Raw genomic sequence first — 18,795 nt, forward strand, 5'->3', positions numbered from 1 at the left:
TAATTGCAATGGGACGATAATTGGATGGGAGGGATTTGTCACCCTTTTTAGGAACTGGCTGGATATGAGCAAATTTCCAAGCAGAAGGAAAAACACCTTTGGAATAAGAAAGTGAAAAAAGGCGGCAAAGAATAGGAGTAAGTTCAGGAGCACAGGTTTTGAGAACAAGTGGAGAAATACCATCAGGACCTGGAGCTTTCTTAGCATCAAGATTCATCAAAATCCTTCTGATATCCTTTTGACGGAAGAGAACAGGAGGCATTGAATGGAGCGTGTTGGGAATGGTGGGAGGTGTTTTACCAAGATCATTAATACATGAGCTGGAAGAAAAATGGGATGCTAGAAGGTCAGCTTTATCCTTGGCTGAAGTGACAACAGAACCATCTGGTTTGGACAGAGGTGGGAGTAAAGATGGGCAAAAGTTGCGGCCAATAGCTTTGGCAAGAGACCAGAATGCTCGGCTACCATTAGGGCAAGAAGCAAGTTTTCTACTCTTAGCCTGTTCAAACTCTAGTTTGGACGGGTTAATAACTGCTTTACAACTGTTGCGAGCTTTGGTGTAGGCAGAAAATGAAACTGAAGAATTAGAAACAAGCCAATTATGATATGCAACATTCTTCCCTTGGACAGCCTTAGCACATTTATTGGAAAACCAAGGTTTAGATAAAGGACGAGATTTTAAAGTGGAGTGTGGGATAAAGAATTCCATTCCTGCAAGAATAATTTCACTGACACGATCTGAGCAAACGTTGACATCAGAAGTTTTGAAACAGTAATCCGACCAAGGAAAAGAAGAAAAGAAGTCTCGCAGGTCATCCCATTTTGCATTCTTGTAATGCCAAACAACACGTGGTTGGGAATAGCCATGAGATAAAGGTTCCATTGGAGAAGAGACAATCACCAAGTTGTGATCTGAAGTGCCTAAAGGACCTCTCACTTCGACCGTGTACTTAGAAGGGTTGTTTGTGAGAAAAAGATCAAGCGTATTGGCTGTATGATTAGGATTGTCCGGAATTCTTGTAGGTAAATGAACAATCTGTGCTAGGTCATTAGTAATTGCAAAAGCCTCAGCATCTCGACCAGCTGGGTCGGTGTGACTAGAAAACGGAAGCCAGCTGGAGTTGTGAACGTTAAAATCACCAAGGAAAATTACTTCACTGTTAGGAAAGTTGGACTGGAGAAAGTCAAGTTGCAAAGAGAGGAAGTCAAAGAGCTCCAAGTGATTAGTGGAGTTTTGAGAACGGTAGAGACAACAGATGAATTTGACACAATGAGGTAGAGAGATTTTAAGCCAGAGAAGATCAAAGAGAGGAGATTCCAAATTGCCAAGTCTTTGACAGGGAATATCAGAACGGACATATGCACAAGTACCACCTTTGAGGCGAAAGGAATCATACAGCGAATAATTTGGGCATCTGAGATGAGCAGTAGATGAATCAACCGATAACTGAGATTCTGTCAGAAAAGTACAAGTCACTGGTGAAAAAAAGCCGTGAATTAGGGTTGAATTTGAAAGTGTCTGCAATTCTGCCCAGACACGATAGGAGGGAGTACATGATGAGAGCCCTGTCGATCAATTCGGCCCTGGAAAGATTGTGCAGGGCTCAAGGGGTAGAATTTTTTTCTGCCTGGTCTGTACTTGTTAACAGGAGAGACTGCTTCTACAGGGATGGGATACACTTAAATAGAAAGGGTGCAAGAATGTTTGCTGATGCTATCGAGGCAGTGTTAGGTGGGTCGGAAAACTGCTAGATTGGGGGGATACAAGGACTAATAAATTAACAGTAGCCACTGGCAGAGGAGAAAGTGATTCTTGCACTGCTTCTATTGGAATGAGCAGCAGCCTGGAAAATAAGATGCAGGATATTTCAGAGACTGCTGGGAATCATGGGGGTACAAGTAAACACATGGGTTGTGTTAGGGTGGCTAAGAGGAAGAGCAGGTGCATGTATACTTGCGTGTACACCAATACTAGGAGTTTAGTAAATAAATTTGATGAATGTGAGGTATTGCTCAAAACATCAAAGGCAGATATTGTTGGGATTTCAGAGACGTGGTGTCACACAGATATAAGGAATGCAGAACTAGAATTTGGGGAGTACAATGTCTACAGAAAGGATAGACAGGATAGGAAGGGAGGAGGGGTTATGCTATTAGTTAAGAAACACATAAAATCCAAGGAAGTGAAGCCAGTTGACATCGCTGGACAGTGCAGTGTCGAGTCAGTTTGGTGTGACATAAGCATTGGGAGATCAAAATTGAGAGTCGGAGTGTGCTATAGGCCTAATGACTCTGATGAGTATAATAAGAAACTGTACGGAGAAATAGAGTGGGCCAGTAAATCAGAGAGTCTTATAATGGGGGATTTTAATTTCCCAGATATTGACTGGAATTTGGGGGCTGGTCACTCACACATTAGCAAGGCTTTTGTGGATTTATTGGATGATTGTTTTCTACGTCAGCATGTTCGGGAGGCAACTAGAGGGAGTAATACTCTTGATATGATTATCAGTAGCGATTCTTCATGCATTAAGAATCTGCAGATAAATGAACCACTAGGTGGCAGTGATGACAGTGTTCTGAAGTGGGAGTTACTCAAAGAGGTAACTACCATTAGGGGTAAAGGGAAGGGGTATTGTTTTCGTAAAGGCGACTACGATGGAATGAGACAGTATTTAAATTCTATACAGTGGGATCAACTGATGATGTTTCCAACAGCAAATTCAAAATGGGAAGCATTCAAAGAACTTATCTTGGAAGCTACTAGGCTGTACATACCAACTAAGAAATATTGTTCAAGGTTTAGGCCTAAATGGATGTCAGATGAATTAATGAGGCATATGGCAGAGAAGAAAAATGCATGGGATAAATACAAATTAACACGTGACACAGAAGCCTATGATAGATACAAGTTGATCTGTAACAAAGTTACAAAGGAGGTTAGGCAGGTGAAGGCAGATTACGAGAGATCCTTGGCAAGGGATGCGAAGAAAAACAGCAAAGAGTTCTTTACTTATGTAAACTCTAGAAGGAAGAGGATGAATCAGATTGGTCCACTTGATATCGATGAGTCAACTGTTGATGACCCTGCTCAGGTAGCTAACAAACTAAATGAATATTTTGCATCGACATTCACACATGAGGAGTTATTCAGCGAGGGGAATGCCAGCGGTGTATTCAACTCTAGCAGTAAGCTAGAGAATCTTGTAATAACTGAGAGTAAAGTGGAGGAGAAATTGTTGAAGATAAACACAAGAAAGGCACATGGGGTGGACGGGATCTATCCAGTTATATTAAAGGAGGCAGCAAAGGAAGTAAGCAAACCCTTAGCCATAATTATGAGAGCTTCCTTGGACTCAGGGGAGGTACCCATGGACTGGAGATGTGCAAATGTGACCCCAATTCACAAGGGAGGATCAAAGGCTGACACATGTAATTATAGACCTGTGAGTTTAACTTCTGTTCCCGGAAAATTAATGGAGGCACTGGTTAAAGAAGCACTGCAGGATCATCTAGACAAGACTTCAGTTATAGCTCGGACACAGCATGGTTTTGTTAAGTCTTGCCTGACCAATTTGATTGGATACTATGATGCAGTCACAAAAGAACTGGATGCAGGGAATAACTTTGATATTATATACTTGGATCTTAGAAATGCTTTTGATACTCTTGCACATGGAAGACTGCTGCACAAATTGGAGCGGTGTGGCATTGGAGGCAAATTGCTGCTATGGATAAAGGGGTGGTTGAGGGGGAGAAGACAGAGAGTGGTAATCAATGGACACTGCTTATTGTGGACTAATGTTATTAGTGGAGTCCCTCAGCGTTCAGTATTGGGTTCTTTATTGTTTTCTGTATTTATAAATGATATTGATGATGGTATATCAAGCTTAATGTCCAAGTTTGCAGAAGATACAAAAGTTGGCAGAGTTGTCAAGGACACTACTGCCACTATGCTGCTGCAACAGGATCTGGAAAGGTTGAGCAGATGGGCTGAGAGGTGGCAAATGAAGTTTAACATTGACAAATGTAAAGTACTACATATGGGAAACAGCAACCCCAGAGCAACGTATCAACTCTGTGGTACTACACTGACAGTGGTAGAGAATGAAAGGGACCTGGGGGTGGTTGTGCAGGCAGATATGAAGTTCTCTGAGCAGTGCAGACGGGCTGCAAGAGTAGCTCATGGTGTATTGTCAATGATATATAGGAATTGTTCTAGCAGGGATAAGGAGGTGATTATTCCCTTGTATAAGGCAATGGTCAGGCCACACCTAGAGTACTGTATACAGGCCTGGAGGCCTCATTTCAAGAAGGATGTAGAGCTGCTGGAATGAGTACAGTGAAGGGCAACAAGATTAGTGAATGGAACAAAGGCGTGCTCTTACGAAGAAAGGCTTAAGTTTTGCGAATTACAGTGTCTGGAGACTAGGCACCAGCGAGTTGATCTGATAGAGCTGTACAAAGCCTTGAATGGTTTGAGCATGCTCAATGCTGATGGGATTCTTCCTCTTGCTCAGAATAATCACCTGAGAGGGCATAAATTCAAATTGAGGAAAGACAGATGTAGGATAGATGTGCGGAAATTTGCCTTTAGCCAGCGGGTGGTTGGTAGGTGGAACAGACTTCCATACCTTGTCGTGGAAGTTGATAGCCTAAATAAGTAAGGCTCAGCTGGACAGGTATTTCGAACGAACAGAGGGGTGAAGTGGAAGTGGTTATTTTTTATTTATTTATTTTACTTTATTTTTTATTTGGCTGATGCTGCATAAGCTTGCTTTCTTGCATCAAATGCCTCTACTAATGCTAATTGCAGTACTAGTGTATTGGCTACCCAGTTCTTTGTCTTTCTTTTGCCTTTAATCTTCCCTTACAGGATTAGGTTCTGCAGGTCATATTGAGGTAGGCAGTCTTTCCACTTGCACAGTTAACAGTGAAGCTGTAATATCCTCTAACTACCTCGGGACTGTATCACCTTATGCAAACAATTTTAATTGATGTCTAAATATGCCTAATTTACATATAAAGAGATCTGACTTTTTTGTTTGGTTAAAAATTGTTAAAAGGTTGTTTTTTAATTAAAGTTTTATATATATATATGTATTGTATGTTCTGAATTGTTCATTTACTGCCATTTGTTGGAAAAGATCACAGTTTTTAAAGTAAATATAACAAAGGCTATATTGCGTATAAAATAAATTCTAAAATTGAAGACTGTTTTGTCCTGTTTTTTGTAGTCAGCTGCCATGAATGACCTTATCATTCAAAATAAAACAAACTTCTTTAGTCATGAGCCACCTCGAGAAGCACTACTTGTAAACAAATGGCATCAAAGGCTAGTCTGTTATTGTTTAACTCTTTTAACAATTGTTGTCAGTGTTTATACTAGAAGCACAGACTCGCAAATCAACTATGATACTAAAAGAACAGTACTTTACTATACATACACACTCCCGGGTGAATGTTTACATGAGTATATATGTACCTGCCAGGTTTATGGCAAGAAGTGAGTGTCAAATGTGTGTGCGCGTGCACTGGAGTATTCCCCAGCTGTGTAAATAGGCCATTTGTTGGCATGGGTGCCACAAGCATATCTGAACAGAGTATAAAACATTCGACTATGATAACAATCTGAGTTTGTTCGGTGGAACTTCACTAAAAACTAAAGGTACCTCTGGCTTTTGAGGTTATGATTAACCCCCCCAAAGGCCCCTTCTATGAGTTATGACCCCAAATATCTCCTGTCATCCTCTGTCCTGCCTTGAGGTAGGAATCCTATTTGGAGATAAATTGATTTTCCCTGTTTACAGTGTAACAAATATGGTCCCTTTCATGTTTGCAGACTAAGGGGATCCTCAAGGTATTTCTCTCTCTCTCTGGCCTTTAAAACAAATTTTTGAAGAAATACATCTGAATTTAAATCTCCTAGTTACACTCATAAACTGAGCATTGGGAAAGTGGTAGATGGTAGTCTAGTAGGTAGATAACTCTCATCAACTGGTGCAAACCACCACTTTGCTTATTGGAGACTTGAAGGGGTGGAACAATTGTTTAATCTCCAGAGCTAAGTTCCGGTCAGCCCTTCCCCATCTCTTCCATCATGCAGTATGATTGATGTCTTTTGAGGTTATGATTAACACCACGGCGATCTCCAAACTTTCTTACATTTCGAGGGTAAGCTCTAACAGCTCTAAGTTCGCAGGCCAGCCGCTAGTTAGTACACTGGACCGAGCCTATTGGCAACTCTAGGAGGCTTCTGGATCAACTAGTGTATAATCTTGCTACCTCTACCCTGCCAGGTAGTGACTGGAGAGAGTTCGAGTAGTGTATATGCGGGGGCATTGTTGAGGCCATGTTATGTCAAAGATCTGGGTATATCCTTACCACGTGTACACCATATCCAAAAATTTCATTACTTACCCAACATGTCACCCCCGCCTCTTTTTCTTACTATTGAATACACCATGAATTGTCAAACTAATAGAACAAGTTTATATACAAAAAGATTTAACCCCCCCCCCTAACACTTCCTAGTTCATTTCACAATTATATGTGGTCTCAGTTCTAATTTCAGCGATGTCCATTTCCACTTACAGTCTGCTGAACTCCATGTACTTTTTTCTGACAGAATCTCAGTTATCGGTTGATTCAACCACTGCTCATCTCACCCAAATTATTTGCTGTACGATTCCTCTCGCTTCAAAGGTGGTACATGTGTACATATCTGTTCCAACATTCCTCGCCAGAGACTTGGTGATTTGGAATCTCCTCTTTTCGATCTTCTCTGGCTTAAAATCTCTGTCCCTCATTCTGTCAAATTCATCTGTTGTTTCTACTGTTCTCCCAACACCACTAATCACTTGGACCTCTTTGACTTCCTCTCTTTGCAACTTGACTTTCTTCAGTCCAACTTTTCGAACAGTGAGGTAATTTTCCTTGGTGATTTTAATGTTCACAACTCCAGCTGGCTTCCATTTTCTAGTCACACAGACCCAGCTGGTCAAGATGCTGAAGCTTTTGCAATTACTATTGAGCTTGCACAGATTGTTCATTTACCTACCATAATACCTAATCCTAACCATACAGCCAATACGCTTGATCTTTTTCTCACAAACAATCTTAAGTACACGATCGACGTGAGTGGCCTTTTAGGCACCTCAGATCACAACTTAGTGATTGTCTCTTCTCCAATGGAACGATTATTTCATTGCTATTCCCAACCTCATATTGTTTTGCATTACAAGAATGCAAAATGGGATGCTGCGAGATTTCTTTTCTTCTTTTCCTTGGTCGGATTATTGTTTCAAAACTTCTGATATCAACGTTTTCTCAGATCGTGTCAGTGAAATTATTCTTGTAGGAATGGAATCCTTTATTCCACTCTCCACTTTAAAATCTCATCCTTTATCTAAACCTTGGTTTTCCAATAAATGTGCTAAGGCTGTTCAAGAGAAGAATGTTGCATATCGTAATTGGCTTGTTTCCAATTCTTCAGTTTCATTTTCTGCCTACACCAAAGCTCGCTACAATTGTAAAGCAGTTATTAATCAGTCCAAACTAGATTTTGAACAGGCTAAGAGTAGAAAACTTGCTTCTTGCCCTAATGGTAGCCGAGCATTCTGGTCTCTTGCCAAAGCTATTGGCCGCAACTTTTTCCCATCTCTGCTCCCACCTCTGTCAAAACAAGATGGTTCTATTGTCACTTCAGCCGAGGCTAAAGCTGACCTGCCAGCATTCCATTTTTCTTCCAACTCATATATTAAGGATCTTGGTAAAATACATCCCACCATTCCCAACATGCTCCATTCAATGCCTCCTGTGGTCTTCTGTGAAAAGGATGTTAGAAGGATTTTGACAAATCTTGATGCTAAGAAAGCTTCAGGTCCTGATGGTGTTTCTCCGAAATACCATCAGGACCTGGAAAGAAAAATACCTTATTCCAAAGGTATTTTTCTTTCTGCTTGGAAATTTGCTCATATCCAGCCAGTTCCTAAAAAGGGTGACAAATCCCTAGCATCCAGTTATCATCCCATTGCAATTACTTCTACTCTTTCTAAAGTAATGGAGAAATCAATTAACTGCCAACTCTTAAACTACCTAGAAACCTTCTGTCTGATCAACGATCGCCATTATAGATTTCGTCAGTGTCGATCCACTGGTGATATTCTAGCTTATATTACCGATTTATGGACAAATTCAGCTGAAAAGTTCGGTGAAACCCAAGCAGTTGCTCTTGACATCTCAAAGGCCTTTGATCATGTTTGGCCTAAAGGTCTTCTAAACAAGCTTCCATGTTATGGTTTGCCAACTGTTTTTTGTAATTGGTTATTCAGTTTTCTCTCTGACCACGCACCGAGGGTGGTGGTAGATAGCTCTCTGTCTTCTAACTTCTTCACTAATGTGGTGTCCCCCAAGGTTTAGTTCTTTCCCCCATTATTTTCCTGTTGTATTTTTATGACCTTCCATTGACCAGAAATCTCATCCATAGTTTTGCTGATAGCACATTGCATTCTATCTTCCAGTTAGAGAAACTTTGCCCTGCTCAATCAGCTTCAATTCTCGAATATCCGCTTCCAATTCCTTAAATGCCGATCTCCAGGTAATTCTCCAGTGGGGCAAAGGCAAGCTGGTTGATTTCAATCCTTCTAAAACTCAGTCCTGTGTTATATCTTGCAAAAAGGATTCTTCTGCTCCTATGCTTATATTTGACGACGCTCCAATTTCTAGGCAAGATGATATATCTCTTTTGGGGATTACCCTGACTTCTAATCTCTCTTGCCACAAGCGCATTACAAATATTACTTCCTGTGCATCTAAAAAACTTGGTTTTCTCTTTCACTCCTGGCATTACTTTTCTTCCAAACAAATCGCAAATCTGCCCTACCATGGAATATTGTTCCCACATCCAGGCCAGTGCCCCCAAAACCTCTCTCTCTCAGGCTTCTGGATTCCATTCAGAAGAGGACAGTTAGGTTAATTAATGACTGATCTCTAACAAAGTCTCTCCACCTTATAGATGTACTGTTTCTGCTGCATGCCTTTTCTGCAGACACTTCCATGGGCACTGTTCTTCTGAATTGGCTTCTATAAATTCCCACTCTCTCTTTCAAAACAGTCTGAACACCTGCTGCCACTAGCTGACTTGAAACTCACAGAACCAACTTTTCATCTTCCTTTTTTATTCATTGAACTGTTATTTTCTGGAACAACCTTCCTTCGTACGTATTTCCTGAAAATTTCAGTCTACAGAAGTTCAAGTCTAATGGCAGTAAGATCATGTCAACAAATATCTTCTTTCGTCTTCTCAACCTCCAACCCATGCATGCATGCATGCATGGTACTAAGTACTATAGGTTCTAATACCTCTCATGTTTTGGGGTTTTCATAGAAAAAAAAAAAAAGTGGGGGAACTCCTTTTGACTTAATTAGTAACAAGAGGGGTCATGGGAACTGGCCGAAAATTCCTGGAGTGAGATAATTTTACCTCTTCTCCATGATGGAACCATTACAATAAATGCTCATCTCTTTTGCTTTTGGTGGCTGATTCCAGCTCTATGTTGTTCCATGGCAGCTTTTGAGGGTTGTAACTGGCTAATTTGTTAGGTGCTCAGAAACAGCGTAAAAATTTCGGAAGAAGAGATATTCTGGCTTAGATTTTTATTGTACTCCTGGAAACTCTTCCACTTCTGGCAATGCCTCTGGTTCCAAATTAATCTTTGGTCGTACTGGATAGCTATCCCCCTCCCAGCTCCAGGCCTATGATTGGGAAGGCTGGGAACAACTCCTAAAACCTTTTACAGGGAAAATCTGCACCTGACCAAATCTAGGTCCAACCCTTCTCTCTTCTACATCTGGTATGAGCCTCCCGGTTCCCATGCTAACTTATGGCATTCCTGGCTGGTGGGAGAGAAATTGTTGGGCAAATGTGCACGTTCAAATATTGTGTGTGTGTGTATATAGAGCCTTGCTTGGGAAGGGCCCTACTCTGGGCAAGTCCCCACATACTGCTGCTTGTTCAAGCTTAGCCTGAAAAAAAAAATAATAGTATATACTGTTTATATTCAGAGTGCTGTGACAAATGGATATAAATGTTGAATGAACGAGAATTGACTGTTTAATGTTTTATTAATAGTGCGCTTTGAATATATGTCCAAAAAAATAAAAAAAATCTTTCCTTTCAGGCTAAGATATGTAATTATAGACTTTGGTTGACCAAGTGGATGCTGTGTCTTTATTAAAAAATACATAAAATTGTATATGGTGTTTTTGTGTTTTTATTCAGGTATGGAGTGCAAGCGGGAGCAAGTGATGGGCAAATGACGAGTGAATGTAATTGTGTCAGTGTTATGGTTCTTTGTGCACCCGAATATATCTAAAAAAAAATTGTGCCCTGTGTACAATGATAGGTGTGTCCCAGACTGGTGTGGATGTATTATGGTAGACAGGTGCCTCCCCTCCTTCTTATTGCTATAGGTAGGTGGCAGCCTATCTTGGAAGCCCTCCCCCTTGCTCTGCTAATGTCATACTATTTTCTCTTTCTTATGTAGCATGGTGTGGGAAACTGACACTTGTTTCAGCTGGCCTGACCAGTGTGGCATGGCTTGTTTTTGAGGAGCAGCCTAGATGATGACTTGTAGTCCCACTTGGAGCACTTTGGCTCTAAAGGTTCCTCTTCCAATAAAAATTTCTATTTTTTTTTTTTTTTAGGGCTCTCCTTGGCAAGCTCAGGCAACGAGGATTTACCTAGCCAGTGATTTTACTCTATTACCTAACCCACCTCAACGTGGTTTTGGACCTGATATGGGAGGATCTTGGTGTTTTCCAAGAGCCCCATGGCTAAGGGACTAGATGAACAACAGACCAACACAACCTGACACAAACATTGCAATTGCATGTAATTGTGTGATTTAGAGTTTGTATTGCATCACAAGGGCTACTGAGGCCAGATTGTAGCTGTTCGAAGTTTATTTACATGTAGCATATCATTAGAGAGATGTTAAATTATATGCTCCTGTACAGGCCATGTTTTAAATACATTAAAAGTTCTTCTATATTTGCTTCATTTCCTAAGAAGTGAGATAAATCATGTGAGATGTTCAATGTGGAGAGTGATTGAAAGGTGTTTGACTGGATGTTTGAATGTAAGGAATAATCAACCAGAAATATGTACATACACTCTGGAACTCTTGCAGGTCGAGCTCCACACTGAATTTCTGCTTAGTAACTGGTGTCACATGCTTAGTGCACATCTTCAGCTTGCTGTCTTTGTTAACACAATGTCTGTGGTTTGTTGTTGAATGGGAATGATGGTAGTAAAAAGTATTTGTATCATAAAGCATATTTGAAATGAAATTCTACTATCCTTGTTGCAGTGAAAATTTTCAAAAGGCTCTAGTTAAATAAAGCATTTCCTCTGGAAATGCTTTATGAACTGGACTCATTTCAGGGACACCATGTATATGCATTTTTAGCATGGGTGCAGAAGATGTATGTGTATAAATTCTCAGAGGTTGTATGTACATAATAGGTACACTGGGAGATTTTTTTTGTTGTATTTCAGCTGAAATTTATGAATTTTATGTTAAAATTAGACTAAGTTTTAACAATTAGATTTTACAATCTCCAAATTAAAATTTTGAATATCAAGTGCTTTTTTTTTTTTTTTTTTTTTTTTTCAATTGGGAGGCCATTTTCTTCATACACAGTTTATTATAAAAACATCATCGGTGTATTTCTAGAATGAACATAAACTGATTTTGATTGAATTAAAAAAAAAACAAAAAAACAAGTAATAGTAGTTGTGTGAACAGATGTGACCAGCTGCACTTGTAGAGCTACTCTTTACAACTGAATATGTGTATTGATGCATGAACCTCACATAAAACCAATGATTTCTATTCTTCAAATAAAATCAGTTTATGTTCATTTCAGAAGTCATTGATGGTTCAGGGCCCACTAACTGTACCCATCAAGATAAAAGCAGTTGATTAGCAGACTTAATTTAGAACTAGTAAAATTTAAATAGTAATACTTAGTTTGAAGAGGGTGCCTCTGTAGCCAGGTTGGCAGGAGCAGCAGTGCTTAGCACACGCTTCTTGATTAGACCGGGGTTCGAGCCTGTAACCATCAAAAACGGAGGATGCGGAAAGGTCAGGGAATGACCACCGCATATCCCCGGAGAAATATGGCCTTAGTTGCTAATGCTCCTAAAAACCAAATAACAACAACTTAGTTTGAATTTAAAATCAAATTTGAAATTGTATCCCAAATAGTCTAAACATACAAATGAGCAATATAGACTTTGGTGCCTTTTAATTGAATCACTCTGTATATACACTTTTCAATTAACAGTGACATAATTGCCATAACATTGAACATAATTATTGAAATTATCCAATATGTACTGCCATTTCTCACCTGCATTTCCAACTAATAGTAGACACAGTTTTAATGGATGACAGCACAAAAATAGCTTTGAAAATTGGAGGAAGAGGAAGACATTACAGTTGTCAGTCTCAGTAGTTTGATATGAGTCCAGAATTGAAGCTGGAATTCATGTCCAAGAAGTTGATGGAATTGAATGAAGTGACAAATAAATAGATATAGAGTAAGTTATTGAATCAAAAAAGAAAAAAAAAAACAACAGAGTTTTTAATGTTTTTCATCAATACTATTTTTGAAATTTTCACTTGTTAAGTAATAAGTCAAATAAGTCACCATTAGAAAAAATTAATATTTAAAAAGATTTATATAAAATTTTTATTTCTTAAAAAAAAAAACTAGAATTTGTGAACAAATTCACTTCTCAGAGCTGGCACCGGCACTAATTTCCCTGAGTAAGTACATGTTTGGCAAACTCACTGCTAGTGTTTAATGACTTACTGGTCTTTTATCAGATAGTAGGTGATCTCAAATCTCTGATGACTTGTGAATAAGGAAAAAATTCTGCATGAGTTGCATGTTGGCCTTCTTAATAGTATTAGTAAGGCTGAATGATACAGGAAGCAAATTTTTCAGCATCAGCGAAAAAATAAATGAATTAATAATAAAAATTCAAATAAAACAGAGTATTCATGGTATTCCTATTCCCACAAAATAATCAACCAATTCTGTTTTAAACTTATTCAGACTCACTTCCTCAACCACATTGAGAGGCATCTTATTCCAGTATTCAACAACCCACTGCCCATAGGTCAACTTCATGAGATCCCCTGAGATTTTATAATTGTGTCCCCTGGTTTGTGTCATCCTCAATCTGTTCATGCACCTGGATCAGATCTCCCCTTAGATGTCTGGTTGTCATACTCTGCAGTTCACACCTAAACTATTCCTCATATGTGCATCACTTTACACTCATCGCTAGTCTGGTCACTCTTCTGTGAACCTTCTCCAGAAGCCCTATGTTCCTTTTAATTGTAGTCTCCAGACCTAAATACAATATTCCAAATGTGGTCCAACAATTGCCTTTAAAGAGGAGTAATGATGTCCTTCCCCCATAAGCAAAGGTCTTATACGTCATAGATAGGACTCCACTTTCCTTCCTAGCCACTTGTTTACATTGTATGGAAAATTTAGTGTCAGATTGAATCATAATATCTGAGTCTTTTTCTTCATGAACTACTTTTAGCTCTTTTCCCCTAGCATATACATACACCTGGATTTCTATTCTCCAAATTCGTAATCTTACATTTAAAAGTATTCAACTTTAGTTGCCATTTTTCAGACCCTATATGCAACCAATCCAAGTCCATTAAATGTCCATTTAAATCAAAATGGTCTACCTCAGATTGTTAACCCCCCCATCCACCTTCAGATTTTGAGCACACTCTGACAGCTTACCTTGGATACCCTTGTCAATATCATTTATGAAAATTAGAAATAGGAGGGGACCCAACACTGATCCCTGAGGGATAACACCTGTCAGCCTTTGTGAGGGACCATGTCAGAAGTTTTACTAAAGTCTAGATGGATAATGTGAAAACTGTTACTTGCTTCCAACTGCTTAATGATTTTGTCATAATAATTTACCTGATTTGTCAGGAAAGATCTCCACTCAGTGAACCCTTGCTAGAATCTATCCAAGATGCCATTCTTGTTGAGGTCATTGTGAATTGTATCCTTAACCACAGACCCTGTGATCTTCCCCACCAGAAAAGTTAAACTGACTGGTGTATAACTACCTTCTTCATTTGTGGCACTACCTTTGTGGATTAGGAACACATTAATACTCCTCCAGTCCAAGGAGATCTTCTTGGAGTATAATGATCCCCTTATTAACATTCTTAACAAATGATTGTCTTGAGTTTTTGAACTTGTTTTTTATTGTAAATATCAATGAGAAGTATCTGTTCAACTCATCTGCCATTTCTGCTGGGCTTTTATGGAACTTCCACTGCAATCAGTAAGGGACTTATTGGATTTACTCTCTTCTTTCTCATATTCATATATGAGAATTTATTCTTAGTTCTCTTTGCTTTATTATTATCAGATTTTGCTCATCTTATCCATCAGTGGTTTTTGTAATATATTCTCTTGTTGTAACGAATGGGCCTGGTATACTGGGGTCCATGGTTAAGAAAAATATATACATACAGTGATAACCCAGTTTAATATAATATAATAAAATGTACAATAAGTAGCAGTAGCTTTCAAGACTAATGAGTCTCTTTTTCAACTGATTTATCTATTTCAATAATTTTCATATTGAAAATTATTGAAAGCTACTGCTACTTATTATATATTTTATTATATTATATTAAACTGGGTTATCATTGTATGTGTATATATATTCTCTTGTAATGCCAATACAAATTGGAATAAAGTGATTGTATGTAATTGTCCAGGATTCTGAATTTAATTTATTGCACTTCCAGCATCATGTGCAAAGAAGTCTCTCTCTCTCTCTCTCTGTCTCTCTCTCTCTCTCTCTCTCTCTCTCTCTTTGGCGCCTCCGTAGCCAGGTGGGAAGGAGCAGCAGTGCGCAGCACACGCTTCTTGATTAGACCGGGGTTCGAGCCCGTCACCACCAAATACGGGGGATGCGGGAAGGTCAGGGAATGACCACCGCATATCCCGGAGCAATATGGCCTTAGTTGCTAATGCTCCTAAAATCCAAATAACAACAACAACTCTCTCTCTCTCTCGACTTGTGAAAGCTCAGCATACAAAGAGTGCAAGCAAAAATTCTGTAATTCACAGGAGAATGACATCTGGCAGTTCCACCATCAGTTAAAACATGCTGACCGGGCTAGCCAGGTGGGTAAAGTGCCTACCTGGCAACTCAAAGGTCGCAGGTTCGAATCCTGCCTCGGGCTTGGATCAAAGTACTGCAAAAAAAAAAACGTTGGGAGGTGCACTATGGCCACAGAAGCCAATGTGCCAACAACTACCAAAAAAAAAAAAAAGTTAAAACATTTTACACAATACTTTTCTAGATAAATCTATAATTTCTTCTAATTAAAATTTAAAATTACAAAATATCTTACTCTGTGAATTCAGAAACTATTTATTTATTACACATTAGAACACTACAATTGACTATGACAGTTTGCTAAACAACAAGTTACTAGTCTCAAAGTTCCCATCAAAATATTGATTACAAATGCTATTTGATATTAAGATGTAGCTTTCAAAGATTATTTTAGATTATTTTTCTGAATAGAAAAATAAGATAATCTACAGGACTGTGACTATTCAAACTATTTATTAATTATAGTTATTTTAGTATGTTAATAAGTAAAAAAATCCCATCTCCAAATGGCCACCACTAAAATCACAAGCATCACATACATGCATTTAGAACTTTAGTGTATACAATCTTAATAAATATCCAGCACACTGGAAGACAGCCAACCTGAAGCTGATCTTAAAAAATCCTGCTAAGCAACCTGAACAACCTGACTCATACCATCCTATAGCCCTTCTCTCAATTCTAAGTAAATTGTACAAAAGATTACTTCCTAGCAGAATACTGTCCCACTACACTGCAGCAAACCTCACAAACCCTAATCAATTCAGATTCAGGCCTGGTCTGTCAACCATTGAAGCCATCCAGAAACTTCAGACTGAGGCACAACAATGTACCAAGAAATACTTCCTCGCCATCCTGGTTGACCTCACTGGGGCATTCAACTCACTTTGGTGGCCGAACGTCCTTGCCAGACTCTGGGTGGCAGAGACCCCCCCCCCTTAACCTCTACCAGAGCATAATGACCTACCTGAAACATAGGAGGATAGAGGTAGTCACACCATTCCAGAAAGTGACTAAGAGCATCCACAGGGGCTGCCTGCAGGGATTGGTCCTGAGACCGCTCCTGTGGAATATTGTCTTTGATGAATTTCTTGCAATGGATCTGGGGGAGGTTGGATCCCAGGCCTTTGCTGATGACCTAGTCCTGACTGTGGCGGCAGATTCAAGGGCAGGACTGGATGCCCTGGCCAACCATGCACTGGTGATCCTGCAGGAATGGATGACATTCACTGCTTAAAGATATCAACGACAAAGACTTGCTCAATCCTACTGAAGGGCACGCTTGATATCAGAAGAACACCCCAAATTAAGCTCCAAGGGAGCACGATAAAACTGATGAAGCAAGTGAAATATCTCAGACTTATCACAGACAACAACCTGTTTTTTAAACCTCACCTCCTATACTTAAAAGAAAAAATAAGGAAATACGTGGCCATGATTGCCATGGTGTCAAGGTGAGACTGGGGACTAAAAAGATGCACCCTGTCTCTGTACTACAAGGCGGTTTTCATCCCTGTGATCACCTACGGAGCACTCATCTAGTACAGGAAAGTGATCACTGTGGTTAATAGAAAACTTCTCGACACTATACAGCGAATGATACTCCTTACCATAACAAGAGCCTGAAGGTCATGGCGGGGGCCCTGCTGCTGGACTTGGAGGTCGTGCGCTGTGCACGACCTCCAGGTCCAGCAGCAGGAGGTCGTGCGCTGTGCTATGTTATACCACCTTTATAAGGGAAAACAATAAACCTGATTGGATATACCACAGACCTGGCAAATGCCTGCAATACAGAAAAGAAGTGACTGCTGATGCATTTACAGCACATGTGGCAGAACCGTTGGTCCGCATCTACAAAGGGAGAAGTAACGAAAAAATTCACCGCACGTACACGGAATGTATCCCCCCCCCAATTTTCCCCAGGGCTAAATGCAACCTTCTTGCTGATGGGGCACGGACGGACCGATAAAGGCCTAACTTACAGCGCTTGGGATTATTGAAGATGGGGCATGCATCTGCGGCGAAGAAGAATCATCGAAACACTTGATGTATGAATGCACATTATACAAAGACCTAAGATGTATACTTATTACGCAAATCATGTACCTTCCTAAAAACCGGAAACACCAACTCCTTGAATCAGAGGATGAATATAAAGCCTTCAGTAAATATGCACAAAAACTATTTGCAAGAAGAAGACAGCGAGCGGTCCCATAAAACAATACGTAGAACACGCTACCACTACCAGCACGTGGATGGACACAGTCAAGTAAAGGAGATAGAACTATGGAGCTGACAGAAGCCGCTACCTGATGACACAGAGAACCACAAAGCAGAACTACAAACCTAAGGATTAAATTGCACCCACCTTGTTGACAAAACCGATAGTCTGAAAGGACAAAGGTCCCATAAGTGACTGCAAGACTGACCCTCACTGAACTTTGTCTTTCACTGAGCTATATCAGAGTTGTGACCTCCACCCACTATCAAGTGACAACCGGATGAATGCTCTGAGGACAAATAAAACTCCTAGGCCTCGCCTACCACAATACGTCCACACAGATGAAGATGACTCCACCTATAAATGGATGAGACTGCACCTAAAGTGCATCCAAAGCCTATACAGCCCTGACCACACCAGACGAAAATCTGGTCCCATGAGTGACTCCTAAATTCTGGTGACCCGGATAGGAATAACATGATGACAAAAGGGAGAACCAGCATTGCTGTATGACCAAATTGGCTTTCCTGACCGCACTCCCTTGTGTGGTCTTATCTTTCTCATCTCCCTGGCAGGGGATGGGAGGAGACAGTTTCTGCAGTCTCTTCCCTCCCCTGCCACCTTACCATTCTTTGCCCGGTGAGGCATGGGCCTGCCTCACTGACAATCTGGGGACACCTTCTCTATTGTTCCGATATTTCTGCCTTTCACACCCCAGTCTTCAGTCTCCCCCCACCCTCTCTATATGCCAGCACATGTCCCACACTGTAAAACTCTAATAATGTTGAAATTAAGCTAATTATGCAAACTTTTAGGCCTTACAGAATCTAGTGAATATTCTCAAAAGAATATTCACTAGAATTCAAAAGCTGCCGAATTCTGGCTTCTAAAATGGGCCAACAGCAAACTCCACCTTCCCCCAGCTCTCAGATCAACGCAGTTAGCAGAAGCTCTTCAACTACGCAGGCTCCGGTCCTACATCGCTGAAAGAAGGCTGCTGTTCGCCATCAAGATGGCCACCGGTAAAATTACAGAGCCAAACTTCTGGGATCACTGCTCTTGGCGCATTCCTCCCCTTTATCTCCGGTCTTCAGCACAGCTGCTAGCAAACCGTAACCGGCTAGTACTAACTGACAGATTCCTGCCAAAGCAAATGCTGCCCTCACTGCAAGCCATCGACGGGGACCTCCAAGAAGTGGTCAATAATAAAAAATACAGGAAGGGTATCCTCGTCGAACTGAAAATGTAAAACTGCGCCTTGTTAATAATCTGATTTATCTTTTTTTCTCATGTGTATCTCTTTTGTAAATATGTTTTGTTAACC

At 40.1% G+C, this 18,795-nt stretch overlaps 1 protein-coding gene across 1 annotated transcript in view; it reads left to right on the forward strand.

Annotated features, from left to right (window-relative positions):
• The window catches only part of LOC150091387 (protein DOP1A), a 519,845-nt gene that overhangs the window by 55,253 nt on the left and 445,797 nt on the right, over positions 1-18,795 (forward strand). The gene's annotated exons all lie outside the window — the stretch shown is intronic.

The sequence above is a fragment of the Mastigoproctus giganteus genome, chromosome 1 (assembly GCF_048544385.1).
Source record: "Mastigoproctus giganteus isolate SK-2022 chromosome 1, ASM4854438v1, whole genome shotgun sequence".
NCBI classification, from domain to species: domain Eukaryota; kingdom Metazoa; phylum Arthropoda; class Arachnida; order Uropygi; family Thelyphonidae; genus Mastigoproctus; species Mastigoproctus giganteus.